A 13,320-nucleotide genomic window follows, 5' to 3' on the forward strand; every position below is an offset into this window, starting at 1 on the left:
CTCTCGCCCTGGATTTTCAACCAATACCTGGCAACTTTCGCCCGCTGCATTGCCATTTTCTGCTCAAATTTCCAGTGCTACGCTGACGACACTCAACTCATTTTCAGGCTGCCCTCTGCCACCTCCTCTCCCTCTCTCATCTCTGATTGCCAAACTGCCATTCAAGATTTGTGTGCCGGCAATGATCTTTGTCTGAATGCCAACAAGACGGAGATCCTCCTCATTGGCTCACCTTCACCATCCTTTCCCCTCACTCTCTGGCCGGCCTCCCTTGGCCCTCCTCCTACCCCCACCTGCGAGTCTAAGAACTTCGGGTCATCTTTGACTCCACCCCTTCCTTCTCCGCCCACATCTCTGAGGTCTCTAAAAAGTCAAATTTCCGACTGCACCTCCTCAGAGGTCCTCTCCTTCCCCCAGAAGCTCATGGTTTCTCAAGCTCTGGTTTTCTCTAGCTTGGACTATTGTAACAGCCTCTTTCTAAATCTACCTGCCTCTACTCTCCGCCCTCTGCAACTAATCCAGGACAGGACTGCGAGACTTGTCCTTGGCCTCAAGCCCTGGGATCGTATCTGTCCAGCTCTGAAATCTCTCCACTGGCTCCCAGTGGATGGAAGGATTAAATTCAAAACCGTCTGCATTGTCCACAAGGCTTTCTGGGGCCTGGGTCCAAAATACCTTCAGCTATCCCTCCTCAAATACCTCCCCTCTCGAGCTCTTCGTTCCTCTACCTCCAAATCTCTCAGGGTCAGTCGTTTTTCTAAGAAACGAGCTGGGGGTAGATCTCTGTCTTCAGCTGGGGCCTCCCTCTGGAACAGCCTCCTTGCCACTCTAAAACTTGAGGAGAACCATCTCCAGTTCCGGAAGCACCTCAAGACCTTCCTCTTTTCTTCTGCCTTCGCTCCCCCTCTCCCCTGATGATCTGTTCTCTCTTGGCACCGTGCACCTGGCCACACTCTGTGTTTTGGGCCCAGGTACCTGCTCATCCTGCCACTCTCCCGCACTGCCTCCGGGCCACCCCTTGCACTGGGGTCTGTATCTGTACCCATACAGCCCCCCCTTTTTCTTCCTGCACTTTTCAGACCTACCCTGTCTGCTGCCTTAAACCTAGCACTTGCAAATTGCTGGCTGCATTACCACTGTTTGTTGCCTTTATTATTTATTTATTGTTATTTATCTGTTTCTCGTCTGCTTCGCACTTTCCACCTCTCCCCCCTTCCATGCACTTTTCCCCTCCACCCTCTCCCATGCACTTACGCGTTCTCAATGTCACTGGGCCTAGTAAGATCGCTGTTTTGTTCTCCCCTGTTTCCTTCCCTTGCCTTGTCGCGCTCTGAAACACTTGTGTACGAGCGCGATAGAAATAAAATACCATATCATATCATGTCATCTATTGGGGGAGATAATCATGATTCACATTAACTCATAGCAATGTGTGAATGATGTCACAGTTATCCATTCCATGGACCTGGCTGCCTGTTATGCTCACCTGGGTTCCACAGGGGTGCCGAACGAAGCTGGACTGCAGCTGTCTCCTCCAATGTGACTCGTAGTGTAGTGATGAGTGACTGCACTTGCCCACTCAGTTTCGTCTGTCTGGCACGTAGGAGGATTTTCCTAAAGTAGTAAAATGATAATGAGCTGACTGTGGTAAAAGGGGTTGACTTTGTCTTTTCCGAAACCACCTTGTGTTCCCCTGATCATGTCTCACCTTATTGTTAGGAAGGATGGGCTCTCCATCCTGCATCGGCCTGCAGGGGTGCGTAGAAACCAGTTAACTTCACTGGTCCGTAAGCTTATGGCAGAGTTTTCAGAAAACGATGACTCTGAGGTAAGTTTTATCCCAATCCAAAGTATAATGCAAATCTTAGAGTTCGATTGTCTTATAGTTCACTCTTGCTCCTTTTATATATTTCTTCCCTTGCAGAATGGCCCAAGGTGAATGTTCCGTCTCCGAAAGGATTGAGGTAGCGCCAAGGTAAGAGTCAGTTTTGCAACAAGCACTAATCTTAGCAAGCGATATTGTTCATTAAGAGATTAACATATTGTCCTCTCTATATTTTGCAGGTGTGGCGCTTCTCCGGAATGAGGGACGTAGGATGATGACTAGCGACACCTCGAGCGGTAATGTACCAAGTAAGTATCTTGCAGAAGGAATTTGAATGTCTTTTGCAGAGAGCAGCTCACCTGTTGTTTTTCTTTCTTTTGCTTTCTTTTGCAGATGCAGATGCTGCGAGCAGCGATTTCAACAGAGTGGCTTGCGGGATCGTGTGGATGAAAGGAGCATTGGTGAGTATGCCGTGGCGCTGCTGCTGACAGTGCAGCACTGTAACAGATGTTTTCTTTTCCTCACAGGTGCGGCGACTCCCCGATGAAAGCGTCGACTAATGGTGTGGCTCCTGTTCTGATCTGCTTTTCCTCTTCTCTTTTGCAGGTTCGGTTCACAGAGAACAAGACCGATGTAGCTGTAGACTGGATGCTGAGCTGCAGACACGGTGAGCATTAAGCTGCAGAGATGCAGAATAACGCGAAGCATGTGCTGCTCTCCGGGCGTGGTTTAAATAGCCACCATAAAGTAGTTCCCAGGTAAAATAGTTCCAGTACCACACCCAAGAAGAATTGTCCCTGGAAGAAAGTAATCCCTTCAAGGCCTCACAATGGCCTGTACATGATTTCTCTACAGGATGTCCTGCTTAGTTTTAAAAAAGGCAATATGAGCCTGGCGCCAACGGCGCCAGGACTGAGTCCTTAAAGCCCCTAGGCAGTCCCTTGAGCCTCTCTGAGTTCTCATGGGTGCCTGTACTCTGGGCAGATGGGTCTGCTCCTGATGTCTGGGGGCAGGCATCGTGACACTGCCGGTGGACATGGATGAGCAACAACATCTATGCATAGAAGCAGAGGTCGTCTTCCAGATGGGACGAGATGCGGATGGCCAGTAGTTGTTTTAGTTTAGTACATTCAACATTTGGAGTGTCAAAGGAGCAGTGGCCCTGCAAGCCTTGGCCAGTTCCATGTTGCAGTCACCTCACACATGGTTGCGAGGCCTGTGATTGTGACCAACAACGTATCTTGCAGGCGGCAATGTTGTAATGTATTGCTGTTAGGGGAGATCATGGCAATTAATGTATTTATTTTTATTTATTTTGACATTTATAGAGCGCACACAAATCCATAGGAATCAGGATGCTTTTTCCAGTTACATGGGCCCAGGTTGGGCAAGCTCTAAGTACAGAGGATTACATTGCAAGCATTACATTTGTGATGAGAAAGTTAGCAGATCATAGGTTAAGGCGTAGACAAGGAGAAGAGGATACACTTACATACATGGTCATATAGTTACAAGTTTTGAGTGGTTTTCGGAAGATCGAGTATGATTCTTCTGTTCTGAGGGCAGGTGGGAGTGAGTTCCAGTATTTGACGGCCAGGGCTGGGAAACTAGATTTTCCTGCTTTGGTTCATTTGAACTTAGCTGGGCTTAACTTGTGGGTGTGTTGGGCTCTGGTAGGTCTGGTGGATTGGACTTAGTTAATGTTGTGTACTAGGTATGAAGGGGCTGTATTCAAAATGCACTTGTGGGTGATAGAGAGGGTTTTGAAGAGAATCCGGTCCTTGATGGCTAGCCAATGGACAGTTTTCCTGGCAGCAGAGATATGTTCAGAATGTGGGATGTTGAGGGCAGTGCGTAGTGCATTGTTTTGGATAGTTTGGAGTCTTTTTAGGTTGTGCCTGCAAAGAGGACATTACAGTAGACGAGCCTCGAGCCTATTACCGCTTGGGCAATAATTAGGCAGTTGTCGTTGGAGAGGAAGGGTCTGGCTGCATTCAGCAGTTTGGTTTAGTAGGCTGTGGCAGAGGATATTGTGCTTACTTGTAGGGTCATGGTGAGGGTGGTGTCGAGGTAGACGCCTAGTGTTTTTACAGAGGGGGAGATAGGTATCTGCGATTCGTCGATGTTGAATGAAGAGTATTGTGAGTCAAGGGTTTTTAAGGCAGCTGCTGGGCCGACGATAAGGAGCTCAGTCTTTTCGTCGGTGCATGTGTCTGCATTCAATTTTGAGTCAGAAGATGTACCCATACAGGTCACATTTCCACATGTTGAAATAATAAATGGTTGGCGTAGAGTATGGGCTCACTGATGAAGCACAGACCGCCATCCTTACAATGATGTGAATCACTGCCAATCAGGTCCATGTTTATGTATGTACTCTTGATCCCAAAAGACATGCTTACATGCCTTATATGCCCATCCATGATTGCACAGGTCACCAAATGCTATTCATCTGTGCCGTACAGATCACAGTGTGCTTAGTCACCAAATGTGATGTACGTGTAACTGACCATTTTGTGGCTGTATGCATTGTAATGTACATATGCATCTTCTGCCAGGTACGTATGCTTCAGTATGTTGTTGTCTGTCTTTGTGCAGTTGATGATGCAGCATTTGAAGAAGCAGAGGAGGAAGAGGAGGTGGTCACACGACAGACCACCAGTGGAGGCCACATTGTTGTGCCCCATGACAATCACCAGGTGCTGCAGGCACTCCTTGGTAGGGTTGCCGACTCTTATGACTCTTCTTACTCTTCACATGAAGCATTTGAATCAGATATGGAGGACAAACTGAGGTACATGGAAGGTGCCTCAATGGGCAGTCTGGACAGGGCAGTTGAGTCTGAGGAGCTGTGCCAGGAGTCACAGTCCGGTCAGTGGGTAGCTCTGTGTCTACGGTGGTTATGGCTGCAAGATCACTTTTGCCTTTGTTGGAATCAGCAGCAGAGGCTGATTTCCAAGTAAGGGTTGCACTTACAGTGTCCCACTGCGATGGGCTTGGACCCCAGCATCCCACTGCCATCGGGCCTGCACACGTGATGGATGTGTGCATGATGGAGAGTCCGAGCGGGAGAAGCAGATATTGAGTACGACCATCCGACATGGTGATGTCATGCATCGGATGGCTGGAAACATCCAATGCCTGGCTCCGAACCTCTCCCCAGCAACTGATCAGGATGCACAGTAGCATTGGATAGACAGCTTGACAAGGACACTGCATGCTAAGATGTGGTCCTCATGGCTCTCCCACAAACTGGCCGTGGAGTCCAACATCAAAACCCAGCAGGCTGACTTGACATCTGTGCAGGATTCGTCCAGGATTCTATTTGAAGATTTTGGATGTAATTTGCATGGTTTTTTGAAGACATGAAAGTTAGTGAATCATTTTGTGTGATCATTTTCTGAAGTCAAAATATAAGAATTCTTTATTGTCTTATGACATGTACAAGATTGCACGTTTGAATGAAACGGTACCCGAGAGTGTTGTGTGTTTCTGTAGGAGCCATGAGTAGGCCAAGTCTCAACAGAAACAAAGGGGGAGTATATAGGAAAAATGATTCTCTGAATTTCCTCCAGGACAGAAACAGAATTTCATCCGGGTCTCAGACTCTGAGCGCAAGAGGAGTGTGATTCTGGTGAGGCTCTGATGTGCACCACATGATGGTATAACATGGAATAAGTTTTAATGAAGCATAAGACTAACAATTATTAACCCTTAACCCCTCACCTACCAATCTCTAATTCCTTGCTAATGTTTACTGCTCAGTCCATCACTTATTGGTGCAAAACAATGGTGCAACCACATTTGCACCATTTGCAACATCGCAACAGGCCTTGCAATGTTGCTTGGAAAAATAAACGTAAAAAAGCTGTTTCTGCATGAAGATGTGATTTGAGAAATATGAAGAGTCACGTTGTTCTAAGTAGCCCTGTTGTTCATGTTCTGCTGCAGGAAGCCAGCATAGAGAAATTTAACGTTTATTCCGTTTGCTGCCCTGAATCTCTGTTTATTCTGTTTGCTGTCCTGAATCTCTGTGGAAGGCAAAACACTTGTTTTCTGGAAGTTTCCAGGAGGTTTGACTATTCCGAGGGGGTGTCTGAGAGGCAGGTGACATCACAATCAGAGACAGGCATTTCTTACACTTTCTGTAGTCAAACATACATTTTATTGGCAGATCATGAGAGGCCTTAAAAAGGGAAGTACTGCCAAGCTATGGGTGGGGGGCTCTCTCGGAGGATCGTGCTGCGTTTTCTGGTGTGGCTGGCCGTCTCTCAGAAGAGTTTGCTGAGCTATTCCTGCCAAGAAGGGGAGAAACACAGATAAGAACGATTATCCTGTGCAAGGGCACTGTGCAGGCAGACTGTGGTGGGAGAGATACTCAACAGCCGAGCTGAGGGAGTCCCAGCCTTGCTGAGTCTCAATGAGCACTAAAACAAACATTCTTCAGGTGCGAACAAGGTTTAAGTGAGGTGCGTGGTATGATTGCTCCGTGGGTGCATGTTATGAGCTACAGGCTGCCGAAGCTTGTTGAACATTTACAAATATGGGTAGCTTTTTTAATGTGTTTTCTTCACTGTCCAAGTAGCAATCTTCAAATATAATTGAAGACAGTTAGTTGCCAAGACAACTGAAATGTTTCAAGGTCAGAAATAACAGTGTTCAAACCAACTATCGCCAAAAGGCTAATTGATGTTCATTGTGAAAAAATGCTCTTTATAATGGGGAAAACATTACTATGAAATGTAATCACAGTTGTGCTTTCGCTTGAACAATAGAATGTGTCATAGCAGAAAAGGGGGAAACGTGTGAGTGTGATATGCATTTTCATTTTTGATTTGCAGGAAATGTCATGTTAAAAAACTCATTGCTTTGGATTGCACATGTTGATTTGTATTACTCATACATTCTAATTACTTTAAAAAGGAGCTGGATCAGTTTGGTCTATTTATTGTGTGACCTGGTTACTCATAGTAGCATATAGACAGGTACAAAGCTAATGAGGTATTTTTACTACCGCCAGGTACCATAACTACTGTGAACTTGGTCAAATAATAAGGAGCTGATTCACCATTTTGCAGTTTACAGGTGATCTGTTGAGTCCAGTCTGAGCACCTAACACCAATGCAATAACACCAATGTAGAAAGATGGTGTCCTAGTGCGCACCAGGTCCGTTTTTTGGCTTGCCGCTCATGATCCCAATATAGGAATAACTTCTGGTAGCCCTGTGGCTTTGGGTCTGATAACATACCCATCATATATATGGTGCTTTGGCCTGGAAGTGAAAAAGCAATCACTGGGCGTGGCCTAGCATAGTCATATTGTGTGCTCTTTCGCTACCCTGAAGTGCATTGCAAGGGAAGTGGCAGTGATAGTGCAGTGTGCACGCCAAGTTTCTTTTTATTATTTTATTGGCATTGGGTTCCGAAATGTCGGAAATAGAAGCTGGGTTTTCTGATTTATCTAGTTACTTAGAGACAATACGTTTTGCTTTTTGCCATGTAGTCATTTGAAAATCTATTAACCTGCTGAAACATGATTAGTGGAGAAAGTAACCCCCAAAGAGATTTTTGATGAAGGAACCATTTTACAAATGTGTCTCTTAGACTATTTTGAATAAAAGAACATAAACAAGAGATTGACTGGATGACCCGGTTATGTGCTAAATTGTAGTTCTCATTACATACAATTATTAAGCGGCAAGGAAAGGATTCTGATGCCATTGCTGAGTTGCAGCATAGATGCAGAATGGGAATGGTTGATAGAGATGGAATCAGATTTGAAACACAGAGAGCTGCGCACGCTGGTTCAAACTAAATGCAACAATCTCAGTGCACAGTTGACTCAGTAAGACAAACAACTTGCTGAGAGTGAGGAAGAATTAATTCACTTGAAAACCATATTAGACAGTGTATGAAAAGATGGAGATGTGGCAATCGTGAAAATTCAAACACTTAGAAAGGATGGTAGAGAGAAAGCTAAAGAATTGAGACCCAAAAGAAAATGAAATTTTTAAGCAGTTGGACAAAAATGAAGGAAAAACCAAAACATTTGATCATTACCACATTCAAATTGATAAGTTGCAACGGGGATTTCACTAAAGTGAGGAGTGAGAATGCTGCTCTGTGTCATGAAGCACAGCAGCTCCATGCTCAGTGCAGAGAAATGAAACAACAAATCTCAAGTTTTGAATCCCAGTAAAGGCGACAGTGCACCATGTTCACTGAAGCTGAATTTAATCACACCTCTAGTCAGGGAAACTTGCCAGCGTCTGTCCACTCGATAGGGCCTGGCTATGAACCAGTGTTTGAGGCTGAACCACCCACAACTGCTCACCCATGTGTTCATCCACCAGAGAACAGGGGAGGGGGAATGAAACATCCCACAATGAACCATTTAGTGCATTAAAGTCAATGAAGTCTATCAAGGCTTTGATCGAACCATTCAGAAAAGGGGAGATGGCTTTATCGAAGATCATTTCAAGGTTCTATCTGATATTTTTAAGATGCTTCAAATTCCTAGGGCACAATATGGCCACTATTTTCATCTTACACTGGACTCTGCCTATGCCAGTGTTATTCGAGACCTAAATGAGCAAAAAACTTGGGAGTATTTTGAGAAAAAGATTTGATGTCAATTCTCACCATATCATTCTATCCTTTAGGACAAAAGGGCTGCCCATAGCATGACAGCCCAGCCAAATGAATCTCCTCGCCAATTTTTTAAAAACTTAAAAATGGCATTCTCACGCTTTGATGTGACATTTAACCCTCATTCAGTAGAATTCAAGACTGCTTATTTTTATGGGATTCAGAGAGATATTGTGTCTCACCTAATCTGTAAATTTGACAGGGACTAACCATTAGAATGGATCACTGAACAGGCAACAAAACTCTATGAGGTAATATCTAATGAGAAAGAAGAGACAGCTAAGAGTAGAGATTCTAAGCCAAATGCTAAAGAATCCACACCAGCAGTTTGAGAGGTAAAGTCTGTAAAGAAGCCACTTGAAACAGCCAAACTCAGGCTAAGAATCACACACCACACAGCCACATGGGTATGGCTACACAGAGAACACTGCCCCAAACCCCTCCATTCCACTCTATAGATCCCAGTGACAGAAGCTCATACATTAGTCCTCAGTATCTTGGTTCAGCTCATAGGTGGGATTTCACTATGATATTCCAGGGCTAAATAACAACCATAATCAGATGTACAAAGGTCCAAACCAGACATTAGGGACCCAGAGTAGATTTGACCGTAGCACAATGGTGAATGGCCATCAATAAAGACCAAGGTATGTGGATGGATTGATTGAAAACGGAAATCAACAAAGATAACAATTCCCACCACATGAAAGACAAAATGTGATCTATGCACCTCACCAATATACTCAGTGCCTACCACAGGTTGGCCACAGTCAAAGATTGGTCACCCCACTCTCCCCATCTCCTGTGGCATGGACATTTAGGGGCAACACAAACAGAAATCAATCTCCTGAAAGGTACCAGAACAGGCCTAATCAGGGTGAATTCAACTCAACCAATATCGGCCTAGAGAACAGAGGGATGAGTTTAGAGACATGGACAGATTCCAATGTTTAGAGGCCCAAGTTAAATGTTGTCTGAGCGAATAGGAATATTGTGAGCAGTTCAAAAACAACAGCCAAATGAAGGTGAAGAATACCACAGGAGTGCTCTTGAAGGGGGTGACAACAAATGACTAGTTAGTCATTTCTACCATGATGAGAACACAGATTTCCATAAATTACCTTTGGATGAAAACACTGAGATGATTACCAATTTAAAACAAAGAAAACCAAGGAAAGAAAGTGAGACAGGGAACAGTAACACACACAAAAATAGAGTGTGGTTCAACTTAGATTTGAAGCAAACCATATAGGTGTGCAAAAATGAGGAACAAGGAAAAAAGCAATGAACAGGAAAACCCCAAAGAACAGCGTGATAGATGGCAATTTAAAAAGAACGTGCAACATGAAAATAATTAAACAACCGCTGTCAAACAAATGATGGTTTTTTGACAAAGTGAATCATTGCAGGGCTAAGGGTACACTGAATATTTCAGCAAGGATAAATTAAGAGAAAGGAGCAAGTGGCCTTCCTTATTTGATAATCAAAATACTCTTCATGCTTTCACAGAAATTAAAATGCCCCACGAGACAGGTGCAGGTCAGTCTCAGTTTTCAGGAGGCAAAAATGACAGGTACCGCACAAAATGTAGGTAAGTGTCACGCAGCACAAACTGGCATACTGCCACATGACAATTGTGAAAATCTAGGTTCACTTTGTTCCAGAATTGAGGTAAGTGGAGAGGACCCAAACAATGATGAAAAAGCAGTAGAGAAAAGGGGGATGAACTCTGGTGCTCCCGGGACAGGGGGGCAGTCAGTAGCTGCACTGCAAATAGGTTCTGAACCCAACAAGATGAAGAAAGAAATACAAAGAAAGATTGGCGATGAGAGGGTAAGGTGTCATTTCATATGCCCCTTTGACTGGCAAAAAAAATGTGAGGACATATATTATGCACCTATAACTATTGAGGAGAATTGTAGCACATTTCCAATGTTTGACAGAAGTGCCAAGGCAACCATGATGACCCAGGAATTAATGCAAAGCATAAATGAGTTAAAATCCCCACACAACATGCAGATATGGAGGCAGAGTGAAGGCCCTGTGCATAATTTCAACGGGAAAGAAATACCAGTGGTGGGTGTACTGAGCTTGACATTAAGATAGGAAAACATAGAATGAGACAGGAAGTGGTTTTCACACCCATAGATGAGATAAATTGCCTTAGGAGAATTTCACCTCTTATTGATGGGGTAAACAGGGTAGTATGGTATTTTATCAAAAAACCTCTGAAACCTAAAGAGGTAATGAGCCAGAGTAACAGTGCAGAATGTCACACCATTGCTAGATCAGAATGTCTGATGGAAGTGTATCTTCAAAATGGCTGTGTACCTTGCGTCATTATCATGTGTCAGAGTGAAATACAAGGAGAAAAGGAAAAGCAATCTGTAGAGATTTTTCTGGACCCCAAAATTGGCCTAGAGACCCATGCTACTCCTCACTTATGAGGTCCAACTAGGCCGAAACATATTTTGGGTTGCTTGTGGTCTCGTGCAGAAGGGATATGACATAGCAGTTCGGGCTGGACTGCCCCTTTCAGGGTGTGGCCAAGCTTGATTTTCATATGGTCTTTCCTCTTCTGTAATGGCTCTGCAGACGAAGAATGATAGTCTGGAGGGTTGCCGAGAGAAATGCCAGTGGTAAAGATTCATTCTAAACCTTTCAGCCATCACTTCTTTGTTTTTGAGTTGTCATCCCGAGTGGGACGGGTATGCCCAGACGTGAGTCCCGTGCCTGCTGGGGCTAGAGACTGAAGCCGCTCCCTCACACCAATGCAATACCACCAATGTAGAAAAATTGTGTCCTAGTGCGCACCATGTCCGGTTTTTGGTTTGCCGCTCAGGATCCCAATATAAGATTTTTTGTTGTTGTATTGGTTTATTTTACAACAGACCAAAAAACATTTCATAAATTTCGGCCGCGACGGGAGATGCACCCGCCACTTTAACGTCAGGCAAGCTGACAGAAGTGCCAGCGTTGCTGTGACTGGCTGGCACTTCCGTCAGTCACTGTAACTTTCTCTGATGACCCCTCATCTGAGGGGCCATCAGAGGAAGCTAGAGTCCCTTAGTTTTCCCTCGCCAGGTCACTGACCCTCAGCGAACCCGCGGGCTCCATGATCTAACATGCAGATTAGATCACGGAGCCCGCGGGTTCGCAGTGGGTGAAAGACGCCTCGGGCTCTGTGATCTATCTGCTCTGAGCAGATAGATCACTGAGCCCGAGGCGCCTTTCTCCTTTGGCAAGGCTTTATAAAAGATGCCTTCAACTGTGTATGTTTAAGCCCTCTTTTATAAACGTAGAAATATTTCTATGTTTATAACAGACTGCTTGAATCGTACACAATTCAAGGCAGCTTTTATAAAGCTTTGTCGACGGACAAAGCCACCTTGGGTTTTGTCCGTCCTCAACGCTTTATAAAAGATGCTTACGTTTCAAGCCGTCTGCAAAGTTTCCTCTTTAATGTGTTTTAAGCAGAATCTACAATACAGCTGCTTCTCAATCAATTGTTTGCGAGCAGCTAGCGGCTCCCGAGTAGGGTATACATATAAGCGTATTCTCAGGAAGCTTCCTCCAGTAACTGAGCGTGGATATTTCTTTAAATACTTTGCTACGTGCATTGGTGACAAAACTTTCTTTCTTACCATAGCAGGATTGGATATTAAGGTCAGCACTGAGAAATCCAAATCTTTCAGCTGATTCATGTGTTTGGCCTTTCAAACACTAAGATGATCATCAGTGTTTGCTATCAAGGTATTAGGCCCCAAGATGGTCAACTGGGATGCCATGGGAACCAACAAGGTTTTGCGGAAAAGGGATAGAGATTTCCACAATTATGTGATATAGAGAGAAAATAGGCCCAATTCATAATGTATGCAAGCCATAGGAAGGTTCCTCGGGTGTCCTTGACTTTGCTTCCCAAAAGCACCTTCCAAACCTTCCCATATTCGCCAGGTAAGATATAGAGAACATTCAGCTCCATAAGTAAGAATTGGAGTTACCTTTTGGTTATAAAAGGTAATCAATGGAATCATGGAGAACTTGCCAAATCTTTGATGCAGAATCATGCCCTGGGCAGTTAATATTTTTAACTTTTGATCTTAATAAGTTGTCTCAGGGTGTTTCTGCAATACTTTGATTGACACAGACTCTCAAATAAATAATCGAGTCAATGCGTTCCAATGGTTCCTGATTTAATAGCCATCGGAATCCTGGATTTTTTTCCCCATCAGTTCCCACAGTAAGCACCAGGAACTTGGATTTCTTTGCATTAACTCGTAATTCATTTGAGGTCATAGTGGACTGCAGAGCGCCTAAGCGCCTTTGGAGTCCTATTGGCATTCTATCAATTAAAAGGAGATCATCCGCATAGAGGATCCAAGGTATCGGACTCCCATTGATCTTAGGCGGGACGCCACATACCTTGTTTTGAGTTGTTTCATATCGGAAATACATAGGTTTAAGAGGATTATTGCCAAAGCACAGCCTTGCTTTAATCTCCTATTAACCTTAATTGCCCCCAGCCAATTTAAATGTACTTGCATCGTTGTATCAGTATAGAGTGCTTCCATAGGCTCTAATAGCAGCACTGGGAACTGCCAGCCCCTCAACTTGGACCACAGGCACTGCGGTTTACATTATCAAACGCCTGCTCCATGTCCACAAAGGCGATGTATAGCTTACTCTTTCCCTTGATGGCCAGAAGCTTAAGCAACTTTAACAGAAATACATTCAGACTGGTGTCTATACCTATAACACAGACAATTTGGCGAGCATCTCGATGTCCTGAGTCACTCACCCATTTTGCCAGGTGTTTTACGATGATTGACACAAAAATGTTCCCCAAG

This window comes from Ambystoma mexicanum, chromosome 2q, assembly GCF_040938575.1.
Source record: "Ambystoma mexicanum isolate Mex_15411 chromosome 2q, UKY_AmexF1_1, whole genome shotgun sequence".
Classification (NCBI taxonomy): domain Eukaryota; kingdom Metazoa; phylum Chordata; class Amphibia; order Caudata; family Ambystomatidae; genus Ambystoma; species Ambystoma mexicanum.